Raw genomic sequence first — 22,047 nt, 5'->3', positions numbered from 1 at the left:
CAGTACTCGATTTAACAAATAACCATAAATAAATACAGTGTGGGCAGTCACGTTAACATATGTGATTATCCTGCCTAATATGTTTATCACAAATATGTCACTAATCACTAATATGTTTATTTGTTTATCACAACACCTTTGGACCTTCAGCAATCGATTATTTACCTTCATCTACATAGAGACAGAACGATGGTGTCTTAAACATCTCATTCATTTCACCAAATAACTTCACGCAGGTGGATAACGGCCGTCTCGGTCACGCTATGTTGCGTGATGCAGTTTTGAAGAACCAAATGCATTTATTCAATGAATAAGTCAAGCTAGTTCTATGTTTATGATGTTGTAAGTTACGGTACCGATTGAAGTTGAGTTCGAAGCCAGTGGAAAACAGCGCTGCGTTTGTGCTCTCCAGGTACAAATGTTGTGATCTCTGACTGACGACCGGGCGAGACTCGAGTAAGAGATGTCCAAACGAGCTCCGGCAGGGCGGGCCAAGGCGGAGCGAACGGACGCCCTTCAGGCCGCCAATGACGAGCTGAGAACCAAACTGATGGACGTCCAGTTAGAACTTCAGCAGGAGAAGAACAAGGTGAAAACCTCAACAGACAGACACTGCCTGCCTCCCTGCCTGCCTGCCTCCCTGCCTGCCTCCCTGCCTGCCTCCCTCCCTCCCAGTTTTCCCGATGTAGATTAGACATGCGTGTGCCATGACTGTGTCAGCCTACATCAACAAATGCACCGAGGACGTCAGCACCACTAAGAATATCATCACCCGGGGCAACCAACGACCCTGGATGACTGAGGAGGTACGTCAAACGCTACGAGCGCGGAACTCTGCCTTCAAGTCTGGCGACAAGGAGACACTGAGGACAGCGAGAGCCAACTTGAACCGTGCCATCAGGATAGCGAAGCGAGACCGCAGTCGAAAATTTCAGGATCGTTTCCACGACGTCAAAAACATCAGGAGTATGTGGCAAGGCATACGGGCGATTACAGACTACAACTCACCCTCCCCCCCCCCGGTGGGTGTAGTTGATGCTGACTTTCTAAATGGTCTAAATAACTTCTTTGGGAGGTTCGAGGCACTAAACGGCACTCCAGCAGTTAAAACTGTCCCCCATCAGGAAGAGGAGGTACTCTGCCTTGACTCCGCCGATGTGTTGAAGACCCTGAGGAGAGTCAACCCCTGTAAGGCCCCTGGCCCCGACAACATTCCTGGGCGTGTGTTCAGGGAATGTGCAAGTCATCTGGCTGGGGTCATCACAGACATTTTTAACACCTCGCTGGGCCAAGCCACAGTGCCGGCGTGCTTTAAGACTGCCTCCATCATTCCGGTGCCGAAGAAACCTCAAATCACCTCATTTAATGATTACCGGCCTGTTGCACTGACTCCGGTTATGATGAAGTGCTTCGAAAGGCTGCTTAAAGGTCACATCGTTTCCAGACTCCCCCTATTATTTGACCCGTTCCAGTTTGCCGACCGGCAAAACCGCTCCACTCAGGACGCCATCTCCTCCGTTCTTCACCTGAGCCTGGCTCACCTGGAGGAGAAGAACACCCATGTGCGGAGGCTGTTCCTGGACTTCAGCTCAGCGTTTAACACCATCATCCCACAGCATCTGGTAGGAAAATTGGAACACCTGGGCTTCAACACCCCCCTTCGCAACTGGCTGCTAGACTTCCTCACCAACAGACCTCAGTCAGTCCGGGTCGGACAGAACACCTCTGATGTCATCACCCTCAGCACAGGCTCCCTTCAGGGCTGCGTCCTGAGCCCCCTGCTGTGCACCCTGATGACACACGACTGCGTCCTCAGGTTCACCACCAATCACATCGTGAAGTCAGCAGACGACACAACGGTGGTGGGGCTCATCAGAGACAACAACGACCTGGACTACAGAGAGGAGGTGGAGCAGCTGGTGGGCTGGTGCAGAGAAAACAGCCTGATCCTGAATGAGGAGAAGATGAAGGAGATCATCGTCGACTTCAGGAAAAAACAGCCTCACCACGCTCCACTGATCATCAACAGCTCAGCTGTGGAGGTGGTCAGCACCACCAAATTCCTGGGGGTCCACATCACAGAAGACCTCACCTGGACTATGAACACTACGGCACTGGTCAAGAGGGCACAGAAGCGCTTGTACTTCCTGCGGAGGATGAGGAGAGCCCACCTGCCCCCACCCATCATGAGGACGTTCTACAGGAGCACCATAGAGAGCATTCTGACAAGCTGTCTCTCTGTGTGGTGTGGAGGCTGCACCGCCTCCGATTGGAAGAACGTGAGGAGAGTGGTGAGGACAGCAGAGAGGATCATAGGGGCTCCTCTTCCCTCCATTCAGGACATTTCATCTCAGCGCTGCATGTCCCGTGCCCGTAACATCATCAATGACCCATCACACCCCCACCATGGACTGTTCTCCCTGCTGCCCTCTGGGAAGAGGTTTGCAGCATCCGCTGCAGGTCCACCAGGTTCTGCAACAGCTTTTTCCCTGCTGTCATCAGACTGTTGAACACTAGAACTGTTGAGCTCTAAACTGAACTCTGCATCACACATTCACAGAACTGTACTTTATGACACTACGGACCTCTATCTTGCACTATCTCGCACTACCAACTTTACTGAACTTGTATAAACCCTTTAAATAGAAGTTTAATACATGGTTTAGCATTCCTCTGCACACTCTTGAATACTGTTTTGCCTACTTGCACTATTGCATAATTATCACTGCTGCACTTTATACTTATTTTTAATATATATATATATATATATAGTATATATGTATATATATATATTTTCATAGGATATGTTACTTCTATTCAACTGCAATATCACTACTTTGTTGTAAGACGTATGCAACGGAATTTCGTTTTGTATGCACCATGTGCAGACAAGATGACAATAAAGTTTGTCTAAGTCTAAGTCATGTCAGGTCAGCTGTCTGGAGAGAGAGAGAAGTCAGGACCTGCGGGCGGAGCACCACCGTGCCACCGCCGCCATGACGGAACTCAAAAGCAAACTCCATGAGGAGAAGCAGAAAGAGTTAGCCATTACCAGGGAGACATTACTGCGGCAGCATGAAATGGAGCTGATGAGAGTGATCAAAATCAAAGATGGAGAGATCCAGCGACTGAATGCCTTGGTCCTCAGCCTGAGGGACGGCTCCATGGACAAGGTGATCCGCTCTATCCGTGTCTGACTATCCGCACGCCACGTCGGGCTTCGATGCGGCCGCTACCGTATTGTGTAGCTTGTCCCCAGTAAGCGTCGCGGCGCTCCGTTGCGGTCTCAACGGCCCGGTGTGGCGCAATGTCTGCTCAGGTGAGGAGGGGGGGCGCTTTGCTGGCGGAGGTGGAGGAGACGCGGCGGTGTCGGGAGACCGAGCGGTGTCGCCTCCACCAGGAGCGCGGAAGAAGCCCTGGCAGCGGCCCAGCAGGCCTGGCAGTCCCGAGCGGCCGAGCTCCGATCGGCTCATCACCAGCATCGGGAGGAGCTGAGCCGAACCAAGAGAGACTGCGAGAGGGAGATCCGCCGACTGGTAGGACTGATCAGATGCGCGGTGCGTGGCTATGTTCCCAATTTCGTTGTATACCTGCAGTGCAATGACACCTAAGGCATTCTATTCTATTCTATTTCACAAGAAGAAAATGTCCGGTTGCTCGCTTCGCTTTTGTCACAGCAAAGGTGTTCTAGTCGATTCAAGAACAAAATTGGCCGGTTGCTCTCTTTGTTTTTGTCACAATTCTGGCAAATGAGTTTGCCCGCCTGCCTGAGCGCTCCCCGTTTGTACATCCAGACGGATGAGATCAAGCTGAAAGACAGAGCGGTTAGTGTTTTGGATGAAGCCCTGGGGCCGGCCACGTCCACCGCCTTCAGCTGCAGACTCAGGCTGCCGAGCAGCAGATCGCTGCCCTGAGGGATTCCCAAAGGGCGGGCCTAAACTACCCTGGAAGTGGGGTCAACGCCGCTACTAGCAATCCTCTTCATTGCGTCATTGCAGCCTCCACACCACACAGAGAGACAGCTTGTCAGAATGCTCTCTATGGTGCTCCTGTAGAACGTCCTCATGATGGGTGGGGGCAGGTGGGCTCTCCTCATCCTCCGCAGGAAGTACAAGCGCTTCTGTGCCCTCTTGACCAGTGCCGTAGTGTTCATAGTCCAGGTGAGGTCTTCTGTGATGTGGACCCCCAGGAATTTGGTGGTGCTGACCACCTCCACAGCTGAGCTGTTGATGATCAGTGGAGCGTGGTGAGGCTGTTTTTTCCTGAAGTCGACGATGATCTCCTTCATCTTCTCCTCATTCAGGATCAGGCTGTTTTCTCTGCACCAGCCCACCAGCTGCTCCACCTCCTCTCTGTAGTCCAGGTCGTTGTTGTCTCTGATGAGCCCCACCACCGTTGTGTCGTCTGCTGACTTCACGATGTGATTGGTGGTGAACCTGAGGACGCAGTCGTGTGTCATCAGGGTGCACAGCAGGGGGCTCAGGACGCAGCCCTGAAGGGAGCCTGTGCTGAGGGTGATGACATCAGAGGTGTTCTGTCCGACCCGGACTGACTGAGGTCTGTTGGTGAGGAAGTCTAGCAGCCAGTTGCGAAGGGGGGTGTTGAAGCCCAGGTGTTCCAATTTTCCTACCAGATGCTGTGGGATGATGGTGTTAAACGCTGAGCTGAAGTCCAGGAACAGCCTCCGCACATGGGTGTTCTTCTCCTCCAGGTGAGCCAGGCTCAGGTGAAGAACGGAGGAGATGGCGTCCTGAGTGGAGCGGTTTTGCCGGTCGGCAAACTGGAACGGGTCAAATAATAGGGGGAGTCTGGAAACGATGTGACCTTTAAGCAGCCTTTCGAAGCACTTCATCATAACCGGAGTCAGTGCAACAGGCCGGTAATCATTAAATGAGGTGATTTGAGGTTTCTTCGGCACCGGAATGATGGAGGCAGTCTTAAAGCACGCCGGCACTGTGGCTTGGCCCAGCGAGGTGTTAAAAATGTCTGTGATGACCCCAGCCAGATGACTTGCACATTCCCTGAACACACGCCCAGGAATGTTGTCGGGGCCAGGGGCCTTACAGGGGTTGACTCTCCTCAGGGTCTTCAACACATCGGCGGAGTCAAGGCAGAGTACCTCCTCTTCCTGATGGGGGACAGTTTTAACTGCTGGAGTGCCGTTTAGTGCCTCGAACCTCCCAAAGAAGTTATTTAGACCATTTAGAAAGTCAGCATCAACTACACCCACCGGGGGGGGGGGGGAGGGTGAGTTGTAGTCTGTAATCGCCCGTATGCCTTGCCACATACTCCTGATGTTTTTGACGTCGTGGAAACGATCCTGAAATTTTCGACTGCGGTCTCGCTTCGCTATCCTGATGGCACGGTTCAAGTTGGCTCTCGCTGTCCTCAGTGTCTCCTTGTCGCCAGACTTGAAGGCAGAGTTCCGCGCTCGTAGCGTTTGACGTACCTCCTCAGTCATCCAGGGTCGTTGGTTGCCCCGGGTGATGATATTCTTAGTGGTGCTGACGTCCTCGGTGCATTTGTTGATGTAGGCTGACACAGTCATGGCACACGCATGTCTAATCTACATCGGGAAAACTGGGAGGGAGGGAGGCAGGCAGGGAGGCAGGCAGGGAGGCAGGCAGGGAGGCAGGCAGTGTCTGTCTGTTGAGGTTTTCACCTTGTTCTTCTCCTGCTGAAGTTCTAACTGGACGTCCATCAGTTTGGTTCTCAGCTCGTCATTGGCGGCCTGAAGGGCGTCCGTTCGCTCCGCCTTGGCCCGCCCTGCCGGAGCTCGTTTGGACATCTCTTACTCGAGTCTCGCCCGGTCGTCAGTCAGAGATCACAACATTTGTACCTGGAGAGCACAAACGCAGCGCTGTTTTCCACTGGCTTCGAACTCAACTTCAATCGGTACCGTAACTTACAACATCATAAACATAGAACTAGCTTGACTTATTCATTGAATAAATGCATTTGGTTCTTCAAAACTGCATCACGCAACATAGCGTGACCGAGACGGCCGTTATCCACCTGCGTGAAGTTATTTGGTGAAATGAATGAGATGTTTAAGACACCATCGTTCTGTCTCTATGTAGATGAAGGTAAATAATCGATTGCTGAAGGTCCAAAGGTGTTGTGATAAACAAATAAACATATTAGTGATTAGTGACATATTTGTGATAAACATATTAGGCAGGATAATCACATATGTTAACGTGACTGCCCACACTGTATTTATTTATGGTTATTTGTTAAATCGAGTACTGTTAGACATGAAATAGGAAGTGTTTAACATAAATGGAAGACGAAAGGGGTACTCACCATTGTAGCTCCTGCTGGTCAATGATACGAGCCTCTTCTTGCAGTGGAAAACATACAGCCAACAAACACCGTGGAACCTAAAGGAATGAAATTAAACATTAACATTTAGCCTCAACCAACATTCACAGATACAACGCAACGCAAACTACACAAACGTAAATCTTTTTAAACACAATGAGTTGTACTTACCGTGTACGCTCTAGACGGTCCACTTGCAAGCAGAAAATAAAGATATTTCTGTTGATAATCGTCGTGTTTGTATCCGGTGTCTCGCTCAAGGCCATTGCGCCCACAGATTTGAATTTTGGCGAGAGTTCAGCCTATTGACGTCATTTCCGCGGTGTAATACCCGCATATCTGAAACGGCAAAGTTAAGAGTAGAGTTAAATAAAGTTTTTAGTCAACGCAATAATTTACAACCGTTGACCAGTCGAAATAATCGTCGAAATTTGGCGTCTGTGGCTGGAAGCAGACGCCGAGTTCGACATTCCTCCCAAACGCCACACTCCCTCGCTTTTCAGGGCTAAAAAAAAACAGTTGTAATTACCTTGTACGCTCTAGACGGTCAAGTTGCAAGCTGAAAACAAAAATATTTGCCTTGTTAGTCATCGTGTTACTAACCGCTGTGTCTTGTTTGCCAGAACTGCCGCTTTCCTACTTCCTGTTGCAAGCCACGCCCACGGATTATAATTTTGCCGTGAGTTCCGCCTATTGACGTCATGTCCGCGTCACATGACTGCGTCGTAATATTATCTAAAACTGTTTGTGCGGTATTGTGTTGTTCTGTGCGGTATTGTGTTATTCTGTGCGGCGTCGTGTTGTTCTGTGCGGCGTCGTGTTGTTCAGTGCGACGTCGTGTTGTTCAGTGCGGCATGGTGTTGTTCAGTGCGGCATGGTGTTGTTCAGTGCGGCATGGTGTTGTTCAGTGCGGCATGGTGTTGTTCAGTGCGGCATGGTGTTGTTCAGTGCGGCATGGTGTTGTTCAGTGCGGCATAATGTTGTTCAGTGCGCCATAATGTTGTTCAGTGCGGCATGGTGTTGTTCAGTGCGGGATGGTGTTGTTCAGTGCAGGATGGTGTTGTTCAGTGCGGCATGGTGTTGTTCAATGCGGCATGGTGTTGTTCAGTGCGGGATGGTGTTGTTCAGTGCGGCATGGTGTTGTTCAGTGCGGCATAATGTTGTTCAGTGCGGCATGGTGTTGTTCAGTGCGGCATGGTGTTGTTCAGTGCGGCATGGTGTTGTTCAGTGCGGCATGGTGTTGTTCAGTGCGGAATGGTGTTGTTCAGTGCGGCATGGTGTTGTTCAGTCCGGGATGGTGTTGTTCAATGCGGGATCGTGTTGTTCAGTGCGGGGTGGTGTTGTTCAGTGCGGGATGGTGTTGTTCAGTGCGGCATGGTGTTGTTCAATGCGGCATGGTGTTGTTCAGTGCGGGATGGTGTTGTTCATTGCGGCATGGTGTTGTTCAGTGCGGCATGGTGTTGTTCAGTGCGGCATGGTGTTGTTCAGTGCGGCATGGTGTTGTTCAGTGCGGCATAATGTTGTTCAGTGCGGCATGGTGTTGTTCAGTGTGGAAAGGTGTTGTTCAGTGCAGGATGGTGTTGTTCAGTGCGGCATGGTGTTGTTCAATGCAGGATCGTGTTGTTCAGTGCAGCATAATGTTGTTCAGTGCAGCATGGTGTTGTTCAGTGCGGCATGGTGTTGTTCAATGCGGCATGGTGTTGTTCACTGCGGGATGGTGTTGTTCAATGCGGGATCGTGTTGTTCAGTGCGGCATAATGTTGTTCAGTGCAGCATGGTGTTGTTCAGTGCGGCATGGTGTTGTTCAGTGCGACATAATGTTGTTTAGTGCGGCGTAATGTTGTTCAGTGCGGCATAATGTTGTTCAGTGCGGCATGGTGTTGTTCAGTGCGGCATGGTGTTCTTCAGTGCGGCATGGTGTTGTTCAGTGCAGGATGGTGTTGTTCAGTGCGGCATGGTGTTGTTCAATGCGGCATGGTGTTGTTCAGTGCGGGATGGTGTTGTTCAGTGCAGGATGGTGTTGTTCAGTGCGGCATGGTGTTGTTCAGTGCGGAATGGTGTTGTTCAGTGCGGCATGGTGTTGTTCAGTGCGGCATGGTGTTGTTCAGTGCAGGATGGTGTTGTTCAATGCGGGATCGTGTTGTTCAGTGCGGCATGGTGTTGTTCAGTGCGGGATGGTGTTGTTCAGTGCGGCATAATGTTGTTCAGTGCGGCATGGTGTTGTTCAGTGCGGCATGGTGTTGTTCAGTGCGGCATGGTGTTGTTCAGTGCGGCATGGTGTTGTTCAGTGCGGCATAATGTTGTCCAGTGCGCCATAATGTTGTTCAGTGCGGCATGGTGTTGTTTAGTGCGGGATGGTGTTGTTCAGTGCAGGATGGTGTTGTTCAGTGCGGCATGGTGTTGTTCAATGCAGCATGGTGTTGTTCAGTGCGGGATGGTGTTGTTCAGTGCGGCATGGTGTTGTTCAGTGTGGCATAATGTTGTTCAGTGCGGCATGGTGTTGTTCAGTGCGGCATGGTGTTGTTCAGTGCGGCATGGTGTTGTTCAGTGCGGCATGGTGTTGTTCAGTGCGGAATGGTGTTGTTCAGTGCGGCATGGTGTTGTTCAGTGCGGGATGGTGTTGTTCAATGCGGGATCGTGTTGTTCAGTGCGGGGTGGTGTTGTTCAGTGCAGGATGGTGTTGTTCAGTGCAGGATGGTGTTGTTCAGTGCGGCATGGTGTTGTTCAATGCAGGATCGTGTTGTTCAGTGCAGCATAATGTTGTTCAGTGCAGCATGGTGTTGTTCAGTGCGGCATGGTGTTGTTCAATGCGGCATGGTGTTGTTCAGTGCGGGATGGTGTTGTTCAGTGCGGCATGGTGTTTTTCAGTGCGGCATAATGTTGTTCAGTGCGGCATGGTGTTGTTCAGTGCGGCATGGTGTTGTTCAGTGCAGGATGGTGTTGTTCAGTGCGGCATGGTGTTCAATGCAGGATCGTGTTGTTCAGTGCAGCATAATGTTGTTCAGTGCAGCATGGTGTTGTTCAGTGCGGCATGGTGTTGTTCAATGCGGCATGGTGTTGTTCACTGCGGGATGGTGTTGTTCAATGCGGGATCGTGTTGTTCAGTGCGGCATAATGTTGTTCAGTGCAGCATGGTGTTGTTCAGTGCGGCATGGTGTTGTTCAGTGCGACATAATGTTGTTTAGTGCGGCATAATGTTGTTCAGTGCGGGATGGTGTTGTTCATTGCGTCATGGTGTTGTTCAGTGCGGCATGGTGTTGTTCAGTGCGGCATGGTGTTGTTCAGTGCGGGATGGTGTTGTTCAGTGCAGGATGGTGTTGTTCAGTGCGGCATGGTGTTGTTCAGTGCGGCATGGTGTTGTTCATTTCGGCATAATGTTGTTCAGTGCGGCATAATGTTGTTTAGTGCGGCATGGTGTTGTTCAGTGCGGGATGGTGTTGTTCAGTGCGTTATAATGTTGTTCAGTGCGGCATGGTGTTGTTCAGTGCGGCATGGTGTTGTTCAGTGCGGCATGGTGTTGTTCAGTGCGGCATAATGTTGTTCAGTGCGGCATAATGTTGTTCAGTGCGGCATGGTGTTGTTCAGTGCGGGATGGTGTTGTTCAGTGCGGGATGGTGTTGTTCAGTGCGGCATGGTGTTCAATGCAGAATGGTGTTGTTCAGTGCAGGATGGTGTTGTTCAGTGCGGCATGGTGTTGTTCAGTGCGGCATAATGTTGTTTAGTGCGGCATGGTGTTGTTCAGTGCGGGATGGTGTTGTTCAGTGCGTTATAATGTTGTTCAGTGCGGCATGGTGTTGTTCAGTGCGGCATGGTGTTGTTCAGTGCGGCATGGTGTTGTTCAGTGCGGCATAATGTTGTTCAGTGCGGCATAATGTTGTTCAGTGCGGCATGGTGTTGTTCAATGCGGCATGGTGTTGTTCAATGCGGCATGGTGTTGTTCAGTGCGGCATGGTGTTGTTCAGTGCGGCATGGTGTTGTTCAGTGCAGCGTAATGTTGTTCAGTGCGGCATGGTGTTGTTCAGTGCGGAATGGTGTTGTTCAGTGCGGCATGGTGTTGTTCAGTGCGGGATGGTGTTGTTCAGTGCGGCATGGTGTTGCTCAGTGCGGCATGGTGTTGTTCAGTGCGGGATGGTGTTGTTCATTGCGGCATGGTGTTGTTCAGTGCGGCATGGTGTTGTTCAGTGCAGCGTAATGTTGTTCAGTGCGGCATGGTGTTGTTCAGTGCGGAATGGTGTTGTTCAGTGCGGCATGGTTTTGTTCAGTGCGGGATGGTGTTGTTCAGTGCGGCATGGTGTTGCTCAGTGCGGCATGGTGTTGTTCAGTGCGGGATGGTGTTTTTCATTGCGGCATGGTGTTGTTCAGTGCGGCATGGTGTTGTTCAGTGCGGCATGGTGTTGTTCAGTGCGGCATAATGTTGTTCAGTGCGCCATAATGTTGTTCAGTGCGGCATGGTGTTGTTCAGTGCGGGATGGTGTTGTTCAGTGCAGGATGGTGTTGTTCAGTGCGGCATGGTGTTGTTCAATGCGGGATCGTGTTGTTCAGTGCGGCATGGTGTTGTTCAGTGCGGCATGGTGTTGTTCAGTGCGGCATGGTGTTGTTCAGTGCGGCATGGTGTTGTTCAGTGCGGCATAATGTTGTTCAGTGCGGCATAATGTTGTTCAGTGCGGCATAATGTTGTTCAGTGCGGCATAATGTTGTTCAGTGCGGCATAATGTTGTTCAGTGCGGGATGGTGTTGTTCATTGCGGCATGGTGTTGTTCAGTGCGGCATGGTGTTGTTCAGTGCGGCATGGTGTTGTTCAGTGCGGGATGGTGTTGTTCAGTGCAGGATGGTGTTGTTCAGTGCGGCATGGTGTTGTTCAGTGCGGCATGGTGTTGTTCATTTCGGCATAATGTTGTTCAGTGCGGCATAATGTTGTTTAGTGCGGCATGGTGTTGTTCAGTGCGGGATGGTGTTGTTCAGTGCGTTATAATGTTGTTCAGTGCGGCATGGTGTTGTTCAGTGCGGCATGGTGTTGTTCAGTGCGGCATGGTGTTGTTCAGTGCGGCATAATGTTGTTCAGTGCGGCATAATGTTGTTCAGTGCGGCATGGTGTTGTTCAGTGCGGGATGGTGTTGTTCAGTGCGGGATGGTGTTGTTCAGTGCGGCATGGTGTTCAATGCGGAATGGTGTTGTTCAGTGCAGGATGGTGTTGTTCAGTGCGGCATGGTGTTGTTCAGTGCGGCATAATGTTGTTCAGTGCGGCATGGTGTTGTTCAGTGCGGCATGGTGTTGTTCAGTGCGGCATGGTGTTGTTCAGTGCGGCATAATGTTTAGTGCGGCATGGTGTTGTTCAGTGCGGCATGGTGTTGTTCAGTGCGGCATAATGTTCAGTGCGGCATAATGTTGTTCAGTGCGGCATGGTGTTGTTCAGTGCGGGATGGTGTTGTTCAGTGCAGGATGGTGTTGTTCAGTGCGGCATGGTGTTCAGTGCGGGATGGTGTCTTTCAGTGCGGCATGGTGTCGTTCAGTGCGGCATGGTGTCTTTCAGTGCGGCATGGTGTCGTTCAGTGAGGCATGGTGTTGTTCAGTGCGGCATGGTGTTTAGTGCGGCATGGTGTTGTTCAGTGCGGGATGGTGTTGTTCAGTGTGGCATGGTGTTCAGTGCGGCATGGTGTTGTTCAGTGCGGTATCGTGTTGTTCAGTGCGGTATCGTGTTTCTCAGTGCGGTATCGTGTTGTTCAGTGCAGTACCGTTGTGTTGTTCGTATTGTGTTTAACACTTAGCCTCTAACACTTAGCCTCTAACACTTAGCCTCTAGCATCTAGAAGGTAAATAAATAGGAAGGAAGGACTCACCGGTGACGTCTTCGCCCACGTCCAAGCGTTGTACTTTGTATTTTCATCCTTCTGACAGTGGAAAACATAGCCAACAAACACCGTGGAACCTAAACGAATGAAAGAAAACTATCATTTGGCCACAACCAACATTCACAGATACAACACAATGTGACGTGCGGGGTTGAGGTTAAAGGTTGAGTGAAGGGCCCTCGTTTTAAACTACTTTTTTGAAAAGGATTGGGAACAAGTAAGACGTATTTAATTTATTTAATGGGAAGTAGTAAGAGCTATTGAATTTAATCTATGTATTATATTCTATTGTATTGTATTCTGTTGTATTCTTTTGGATTGTATTCACACTAACCCCACTAAAACTTCAGCCCACAAAAACTCGCCTCTGGCGCCTAGCCTCTGGCACTTAGCCTCTAACACTTAGCCTTTAACACTTAGCCTTTAACACTTAGCCTTTAACACTTAGCCTAGAAGGTGAATAAATAGGGTTAAAGGTTGAGTGAAGGGACCTCGTTTTAAACTACTTTTTTGAAAAGGAGTGGGAACAAGTAAGACGTATTTAATTTATTTAATGGGAAGTAGTAAGACTTATTAAATTTATTTAATCTACTTTTCTTCCCAGGCAAAATTTGATGTGCTGCAATTCCAAATTTCCAAAGTGAATGAAGGAATGAAGTCCTTTAAATTATGATTTTGTATAAATACTAGGCATTAACACAAAATCGACGGCACAAAATGGGCAGACTTTACTTGTTTGAAAAGGACTGGTTACAAGACAGACTTTTTTAATTTATTTAATGGGAAGAAGACTTATTTAGTTTAATTGATCTATTTTTGTTCCCTGGCAAAATTCGATTTGCTGCAATTCCAAATTTCCAAAGTGAATGAAGGAAAGAAGTCGTTTAAATTATGATTTTGTTTAAATACTAGGCATAGACACAAAATCTACGGCACAAAATGGGCAGACTTTACTTGTTTGAAGAGGACTGGTTGCAAGACAGACTTTTCTGATTTATTTAATGGGAAGAAGACTTATTTAATTTATTTAATCTATTTTTGTTCCCTGGCAAAATTGGATTTGCTGAAATTGTATTTTGCCAAATCTTGCCTTGAGACCTGATAGGAAGTATTAAACGCTTAGTTAAATCAATACAAGTTGGTAATAAGAGCGAGTAATGTTGGTTGAACCGATGAATGAAGGTTGAAAGCAATTTAAATTATGACTTTGTATAAATACTAGATATTAACAGAACATCTACTGCGCGAAATGGGCAGAGTTTACTTGTTTGAGAAGGAGTGGCTTATTCAAAACTAAGATTTATTTAATCTGTTTGTTCCCAGGCAAAATTGGATGTGATGCAATTCCAAATTTCACCACATGATGGTGCCCAATTTAAACAAGAACAACACCATGCCGCAATGAACAACACCATCCCGCACTGAACAACACCATGCCGCATTGAACAACACCATGCCGCACTGAACAACACCATCCCGCACTGAACAACACCACCCCGCACTGAACAACACGATCCCGCATTGAACAACACCATCCCGGACTGAACAACACCATGCCGCACTGAACAACACCATTCCGCACTGAACAACACCATGCCGCACTGAACAACACCATGCCGCACTGAACAACACCATGCCGCACTGAACAACACCATGCCGCACTGAACAACATTATGCCGCACTGAACAACACCATGCCGCACTGAACAACACCATCCCGCACTGAACAACACCATGCCGCATTGAACAACACCATGCCGCACTGAACAACACCATCCTGCACTGAACAACACCATCCCGCACTGAACAACACCATGCCGCACTGAACAACATTATGGCGCACTGAACAACATTATGCCGCACTGTACAACACCATGCCGCACTGAACAACACCATGCCGCACTGAACAACACCATGCCGCACTGAACAACATTATGCCGCACTGAACAACATTATGCCGCACTGAACAACACCATGCCGCACTGAACAACACCATGCCGCACTGAACAACACCATGCCGCACTGAACAACACGACGTCGCACTGAACAACACGACGCCGCACAGAACAACACGACGCCGCACAGAATAACACAATACCGCACAGAACAACACAATACCGCACAAACAGTTTTAGATAATATTACGTCGCAGTCATGTGACGCGGACATGACGTCATTAGGCGGAACTCACGGCAAAATTATAATCCGTGGGCGTGGCTTGCAACAGGAAGTAGGAAAGCGGCAGTTCTGGCAAACAAGACACAGCGGTTAGTAACACGATGACTAACAAGGCAAATATTTTTGTTTTCAGCTTGCAACTTGACCGTCTAGAGCGTACAAGGTAATTACAACTGTTTTTTTTTAGCCCTGAAAAGCGAGGGAGTGTGGCGTTTGGGAGGAATGTCGAACTCGGCGTCTGCTTCCAGCCACAGACGCCAAATTTCGACGATTATTTCGACTGGTCAACGGTTGTAAATTATTGCGTTGACTAAAAACTTTATTTAACTCTACTCTTAACTTTGCCGTTTCAGATATGCGGGTATTACACCGCGGAAATGACGTCAATAGGCTGAACTCTCGCCAAAATTCAAATCTGTGGGCGCAATGGCCTTGAGCGAGACACCGGATACAAACACGACGATTATCAACAGAAATATCTTTATTTTCTGCTTGCAAGTGGACCGTCTAGAGCGTACACGGTAAGTACAACTCATTGTGTTTAAAAAGATTTACGTTTGTGTAGTTTGCGTTGCGTTGTATCTGTGAATGTTGGTTGAGGCTAAATGTTAATGTTTAATTTCATTCCTTTAGGTTCCACGGTGTTTGTTGGCTGTATGTTTTCCACTGCAAGAAGAGGCTCGTATCATTGACCAGCAGGAGCTACAATGGTGAGTACCCCTTTCGTCTTCCATTTATGTTAAACACTTCCTATTTCATGTCTAACAGTACTCGATTTAACAAATAACCATAAATAAATACAGTGTGGGCAGTCACGTTAACATATGTGATTATCCTGCCTAATATGTTTATCACAAATATGTCACTAATCACTAATATGTTTATTTGTTTATCACAACACCTTTGGACCTTCAGCAATCGATTATTTACCTTCATCTACATAGAGACAGAACGATGGTGTCTTAAACATCTCATTCATTTCACCAAATAACTTCACGCAGGTGGATAACGGCCGTCTCGGTCACGCTATGTTGCGTGATGCAGTTTTGAAGAACCAAATGCATTTATTCAATGAATAAGTCAAGCTAGTTCTATGTTTATGATGTTGTAAGTTACGGTACCGATTGAAGTTGAGTTCGAAGCCAGTGGAAAACAGCGCTGCGTTTGTGCTCTCCAGGTACAAATGTTGTGATCTCTGACTGACGACCGGGCGAGACTCGAGTAAGAGATGTCCAAACGAGCTCCGGCAGGGCGGGCCAAGGCGGAGCGAACGGACGCCCTTCAGGCCGCCAATGACGAGCTGAGAACCAAACTGATGGACGTCCAGTTAGAACTTCAGCAGGAGAAGAACAAGGTGAAAACCTCAACAGACAGACACTGCCTGCCTCCCTGCCTGCCTCCCTGCCTGCCTCCCTGCCTGCCTCCCTCCCTCCCAGTTTTCCCGATGTAGATTAGACATGCGTGTGCCATGACTGTGTCAGCCTACATCAACAAATGCACCGAGGACGTCAGCACCACTAAGAATATCATCACCCGGGGCAACCAACGACCCTGGATGACTGAGGAGGTACGTCAAACGCTACGAGCGCGGAACTCTGCCTTCAAGTCTGGCGACAAGGAGACACTGAGGACAGCGAGAGCCAACTTGAACCGTGCCATCAGGATAGCGAAGCGAGACCGCAGTCGAAAATTTCAGGATCGTTTCCACGACGTCAAAAACATCAGGAGTATGTGGCAAGGCATACGGGCGATTACAGACTACAACTCACCCTCCCCCCCCCCGGTGGGTGTAGTTGATGCTGACTTTCTAAATGGTCTAAATAACTTCTTTGGGAGGTTCGAGGCACTAAACGGCACTCCAGCAGTTAAAACTGTCCCCCATCAGGAAGAGGAGGTACTCTGCCTTGACTCCGCCGATGTGTTGAAGACCCTGAGGAGAGTCAACCCCTGTAAGGCCCCTGGCCCCGACAACATTCCTGGGCGTGTGTTCAGGGAATGTGCAAGTCATCTGGCTGGGGTCATCACAGACATTTTTAACACCTCGCTGGGCCAAGCCACAGTGCCGGCGTGCTTTAAGACTGCCTCCATCATTCCGGTGCCGAAGAAACCTCAAATCACCTCATTTAATGATTACCGGCCTGTTGCACTGACTCCGGTTATGATGAAGTGCTTCGAAAGGCTGCTTAAAGGTCACATCGTTTCCAGACTCCCCCTATTATTTGACCCGTTCCAGTTTGCCGACCGGCAAAACCGCTCCACTCAGGACGCCATCTCCTCCGTTCTTCACCTGAGCCTGGCTCACCTGGAGGAGAAGAACACCCATGTGCGGAGGCTGTTCCTGGACTTCAGCTCAGCGTTTAACACCATCATCCCACAGCATCTGGTAGGAAAATTGGAACACCTGGGCTTCAACACCCCCCTTCGCAACTGGCTGCTAGACTTCCTCACCAACAGACCTCAGTCAGTCCGGGTCGGACAGAACACCTCTGATGTCATCACCCTCAGCACAGGCTCCCTTCAGGGCTGCGTCCTGAGCCCCCTGCTGTGCACCCTGATGACACACGACTGCGTCCTCAGGTTCACCACCAATCACATCGTGAAGTCAGCAGACGACACAACGGTGGTGGGGCTCATCAGAGACAACAACGACCTGGACTACAGAGAGGAGGTGGAGCAGCTGGTGGGCTGGTGCAGAGAAAATAGCCTGATCCTGAATGAGGAGAAGATGAAGGAGATCATCGTCGACTTCAGGAAAAAACAGCCTCACCACGCTCCACTGATCATCAACAGCTCAGCTGTGGAGGTGGTCAGCACCACCAAATTCCTGGGGGTCCACATCACAGAAGACCTCACCTGGACTATGAACACTACGGCACTGGTCAAGAGGGCACAGAAGCGCTTGTACTTCCTGCGGAGGATGAGGAGAGCCCACCTGCCCCCACCCATCATGAGGACGTTCTACAGGAGCACCATAGAGAGCATTCTGACAAGCTGTCTCTCTGTGTGGTGTGGAGGCTGCACCGCCTCCGATTGGAAGAACGTGAGGAGAGTGGTGAGGACAGCAGAGAGGATCATAGGGGCTCCTCTTCCCTCCATTCAGGACATTTCATCTCAGCGCTGCATGTCCCGTGCCCGTAACATCATCAATGACCCATCACACCCCCACCATGGACTGTTCTCCCTGCTGCCCTCTGGGAAGAGGTTTGCAGCATCCGCTGCAGGTCCACCAGGTTCTGCAACAGCTTTTTCCCTGCTGTCATCAGACTGTTGAACACTAGAACTGTTGAGCTCTAAACTGAACTCTGCATCACACATTCACAGAACTGTACTTTATGACACTACGGACCTCTATCTTGCACTATCTCGCACTACCAACTTTACTGAACTTGTATAAACCCTTTAAATAGAAGTTTAATACATGGTTTAGCATTCCTCTGCACACTCTTGAATACTGTTTTGCCTACTTGCACTATTGCATAATTATCACTGCTGCACTTTATACTTATTTTTAATATATATATATATATATATAGTATATATGTATATATATATATTTTCATAGGATATGTTACTTCTATTCAACTGCAATATCACTACTTTGTTGTAAGACGTATGCAACGGAATTTCGTTTTGTATGCACCATGTGCAGACAAGATGACAATAAAGTTTGTCTAAGTCTAAGTCATGTCAGGTCAGCTGTCTGGAGAGAGAGAGAAGTCAGGACCTGCGGGCGGAGCACCACCGTGCCACCGCCGCCATGACGGAACTCAAAAGCAAACTCCATGAGGAGAAGCAGAAAGAGTTAGCCATTACCAGGGAGACATTACTGCGGCAGCATGAAATGGAGCTGATGAGAGTGATCAAAATCAAAGATGGAGAGATCCAGCGACTGAATGCCTTGGTCCTCAGCCTGAGGGACGGCTCCATGGACAAGGTGATCCGCTCTATCCGTGTCTGACTATCCGCACGCCACGTCGGGCTTCGATGCGGCCGCTACCGTATTGTGTAGCTTGTCCCCAGTAAGCGTCGCGGCGCTCCGTTGCGGTCTCAACGGCCCGGTGTGGCGCAATGTCTGCTCAGGTGAGGAGGGGGGGCGCTTTGCTGGCGGAGGTGGAGGAGACGCGGCGGTGTCGGGAGACCGAGCGGTGTCGCCTCCACCAGGAGCGCGGAAGAAGCCCTGGCAGCGGCCCAGCAGGCCTGGCAGTCCCGAGCGGCCGAGCTCCGATCGGCTCATCACCAGCATCGGGAGGAGCTGAGCCGAACCAAGAGAGACTGCGAGAGGGAGATCCGCCGACTGGTAGGACTGATCAGATGCGCGGTGCGTGGCTATGTTCCCAATTTCGTTGTATACCTGCAGTGCAATGACACCTAAGGCATTCTATTCTATTCTATTTCACAAGAAGAAAATGTCCGGTTGCTCGCTTCGCTTTTGTCACAATTCTGGCAAATGAGTTTGCCCGCCTGCCTGAGCGCTCCCCGTTTGTACATCCAGACGGATGAGATCAAGCTGAAAGACAGAGCGGTTAGTGTTTTGGATGAAGCCCTGGGGCCGGCCACGTCCACCGCCTTCAGCTGCAGACTCAGGCTGCCGAGCAGCAGATCGCTGCCCTGAGGGATTCCCAAAGGGCGGGCCTAAACTACCCTGGAAGTGGGGTCAACGCCGCTACTAGCAATCCTCTTCATTGCGTCATTGCAGCCTCCACACCACACAGAGAGACAGCTTGTCAGAATGCTCTCTATGGTGCTCCTGTAGAACGTCCTCATGATGGGTGGGGGCAGGTGGGCTCTCCTCATCCTCCGCAGGAAGTACAAGCGCTTCTGTGCCCTCTTGACCAGTGCCGTAGTGTTCATAGTCCAGGTGAGGTCTTCTGTGATGTGGACCCCCAGGAATTTGGTGGTGCTGACCACCTCCACAGCTGAGCTGTTGATGATCAGTGGAGCGTGGTGAGGCTGTTTTTTCCTGAAGTCGACGATGATCTCCTTCATCTTCTCCTCATTCAGGATCAGGCTGTTTTCTCTGCACCAGCCCACCAGCTGCTCCACCTCCTCTCTGTAGTCCAGGTCGTTGTTGTCTCTGATGAGCCCCACCACCGTTGTGTCGTCTGCTGACTTCACGATGTGATTGGTGGTGAACCTGAGGACGCAGTCGTGTGTCATCAGGGTGCACAGCAGGGGGCTCAGGACGCAGCCCTGAAGGGAGCCTGTGCTGAGGGTGATGACATCAGAGGTGTTCTGTCCGACCCGGACTGACTGAGGTCTGTTGGTGAGGAAGTCTAGCAGCCAGTTGCGAAGGGGGGTGTTGAAGCCCAGGTGTTCCAATTTTCCTACCAGATGCTGTGGGATGATGGTGTTAAACGCTGAGCTGAAGTCCAGGAACAGCCTCCGCACATGGGTGTTCTTCTCCTCCAGGTGAGCCAGGCTCAGGTGAAGAACGGAGGAGATGGCGTCCTGAGTGGAGCGGTTTTGCCGGTCGGCAAACTGGAACGGGTCAAATAATAGGGGGAGTCTGGAAACGATGTGACCTTTAAGCAGCCTTTCGAAGCACTTCATCATAACCGGAGTCAGTGCAACAGGCCGGTAATCATTAAATGAGGTGATTTGAGGTTTCTTCGGCACCGGAATGATGGAGGCAGTCTTAAAGCACGCCGGCACTGTGGCTTGGCCCAGCGAGGTGTTAAAAATGTCTGTGATGACCCCAGCCAGATGACTTGCACATTCCCTGAACACACGCCCAGGAATGTTGTCGGGGCCAGGGGCCTTACAGGGGTTGACTCTCCTCAGGGTCTTCAACACATCGGCGGAGTCAAGGCAGAGTACCTCCTCTTCCTGATGGGGGACAGTTTTAACTGCTGGAGTGCCGTTTAGTGCCTCGAACCTCCCAAAGAAGTTATTTAGACCATTTAGAAAGTCAGCATCAACTACACCCACCGGGGGGGGGGGGAGGGTGAGTTGTAGTCTGTAATCGCCCGTATGCCTTGCCACATACTCCTGATGTTTTTGACGTCGTGGAAACGATCCTGAAATTTTCGACTGCGGTCTCGCTTCGCTATCCTGATGGCACGGTTCAAGTTGGCTCTCGCTGTCCTCAGTGTCTCCTTGTCGCCAGACTTGAAGGCAGAGTTCCGCGCTCGTAGCGTTTGACGTACCTCCTCAGTCATCCAGGGTCGTTGGTTGCCCCGGGTGATGATATTCTTAGTGGTGCTGACGTCCTCGGTGCATTTGTTGATGTAGGCTGACACAGTCATGGCACACGCATGTCTAATCTACATCGGGAAAACTGGGAGGGAGGGAGGCAGGCAGGGAGGCAGGCAGGGAGGCAGGCAGGGAGGCAGGCAGTGTCTGTCTGTTGAGGTTTTCACCTTGTTCTTCTCCTGCTGAAGTTCTAACTGGACGTCCATCAGTTTGGTTCTCAGCTCGTCATTGGCGGCCTGAAGGGCGTCCGTTCGCTCCGCCTTGGCCCGCCCTGCCGGAGCTCGTTTGGACATCTCTTACTCGAGTCTCGCCCGGTCGTCAGTCAGAGATCACAACATTTGTACCTGGAGAGCACAAACGCAGCGCTGTTTTCCACTGGCTTCGAACTCAACTTCAATCGGTACCGTAACTTACAACATCATAAACATAGAACTAGCTTGACTTATTCATTGAATAAATGCATTTGGTTCTTCAAAACTGCATCACGCAACATAGCGTGACCGAGACGGCCGTTATCCACCTGCGTGAAGTTATTTGGTGAAATGAATGAGATGTTTAAGACACCATCGTTCTGTCTCTATGTAGATGAAGGTAAATAATCGATTGCTGAAGGTCCAAAGGTGTTGTGATAAACAAATAAACATATTAGTGATTAGTGACATATTTGTGATAAACATATTAGGCAGGATAATCACATATGTTAACGTGACTGCCCACACTGTATTTATTTATGGTTATTTGTTAAATCGAGTACTGTTAGACATGAAATAGGAAGTGTTTAACATAAATGGAAGACGAAAGGGGTACTCACCATTGTAGCTCCTGCTGGTCAATGATACGAGCCTCTTCTTGCAGTGGAAAACATACAGCCAACAAACACCGTGGAACCTAAAGGAATGAAATTAAACATTAACATTTAGCCTCAACCAACATTCACAGATACAACGCAACGCAAACTACACAAACGTAAATCTTTTTAAACACAATGAGTTGTACTTACCGTGTACGCTCTAGACGGTCCACTTGCAAGCAGAAAATAAAGATATTTCTGTTGATAATCGTCGTGTTTGTATCCGGTGTCTCGCTCAAGGCCATTGCGCCCACAGATTTGAATTTTGGCGAGAGTTCAGCCTATTGACGTCATTTCCGCGGTGTAATACCCGCATATCTGAAACGGCAAAGTTAAGAGTAGAGTTAAATAAAGTTTTTAGTCAACGCAATAATTTACAACCGTTGACCAGTCGAAATAATCGTCGAAATTTGGCGTCTGTGGCTGGAAGCAGACGCCGAGTTCGACATTCCTCCCAAACGCCACACTCCCTCGCTTTTCAGGGCTAAAAAAAAACAGTTGTAATTACCTTGTACGCTCTAGACGGTCAAGTTGCAAGCTGAAAACAAAAATATTTGCCTTGTTAGTCATCGTGTTACTAACCGCTGTGTCTTGTTTGCCAGAACTGCCGCTTTCCTACTTCCTGTTGCAAGCCACGCCCACGGATTATAATTTT

The sequence above is a fragment of the Syngnathus floridae genome, chromosome 12 (genome assembly GCF_059516105.1).
Source record: "Syngnathus floridae isolate MCC-2025c chromosome 12, RoL_Sflo_1.0, whole genome shotgun sequence".
NCBI lineage: Eukaryota > Metazoa > Chordata > Actinopteri > Syngnathiformes > Syngnathidae > Syngnathus > Syngnathus floridae.
This window is presented reverse-complemented; position numbering follows the sequence as displayed.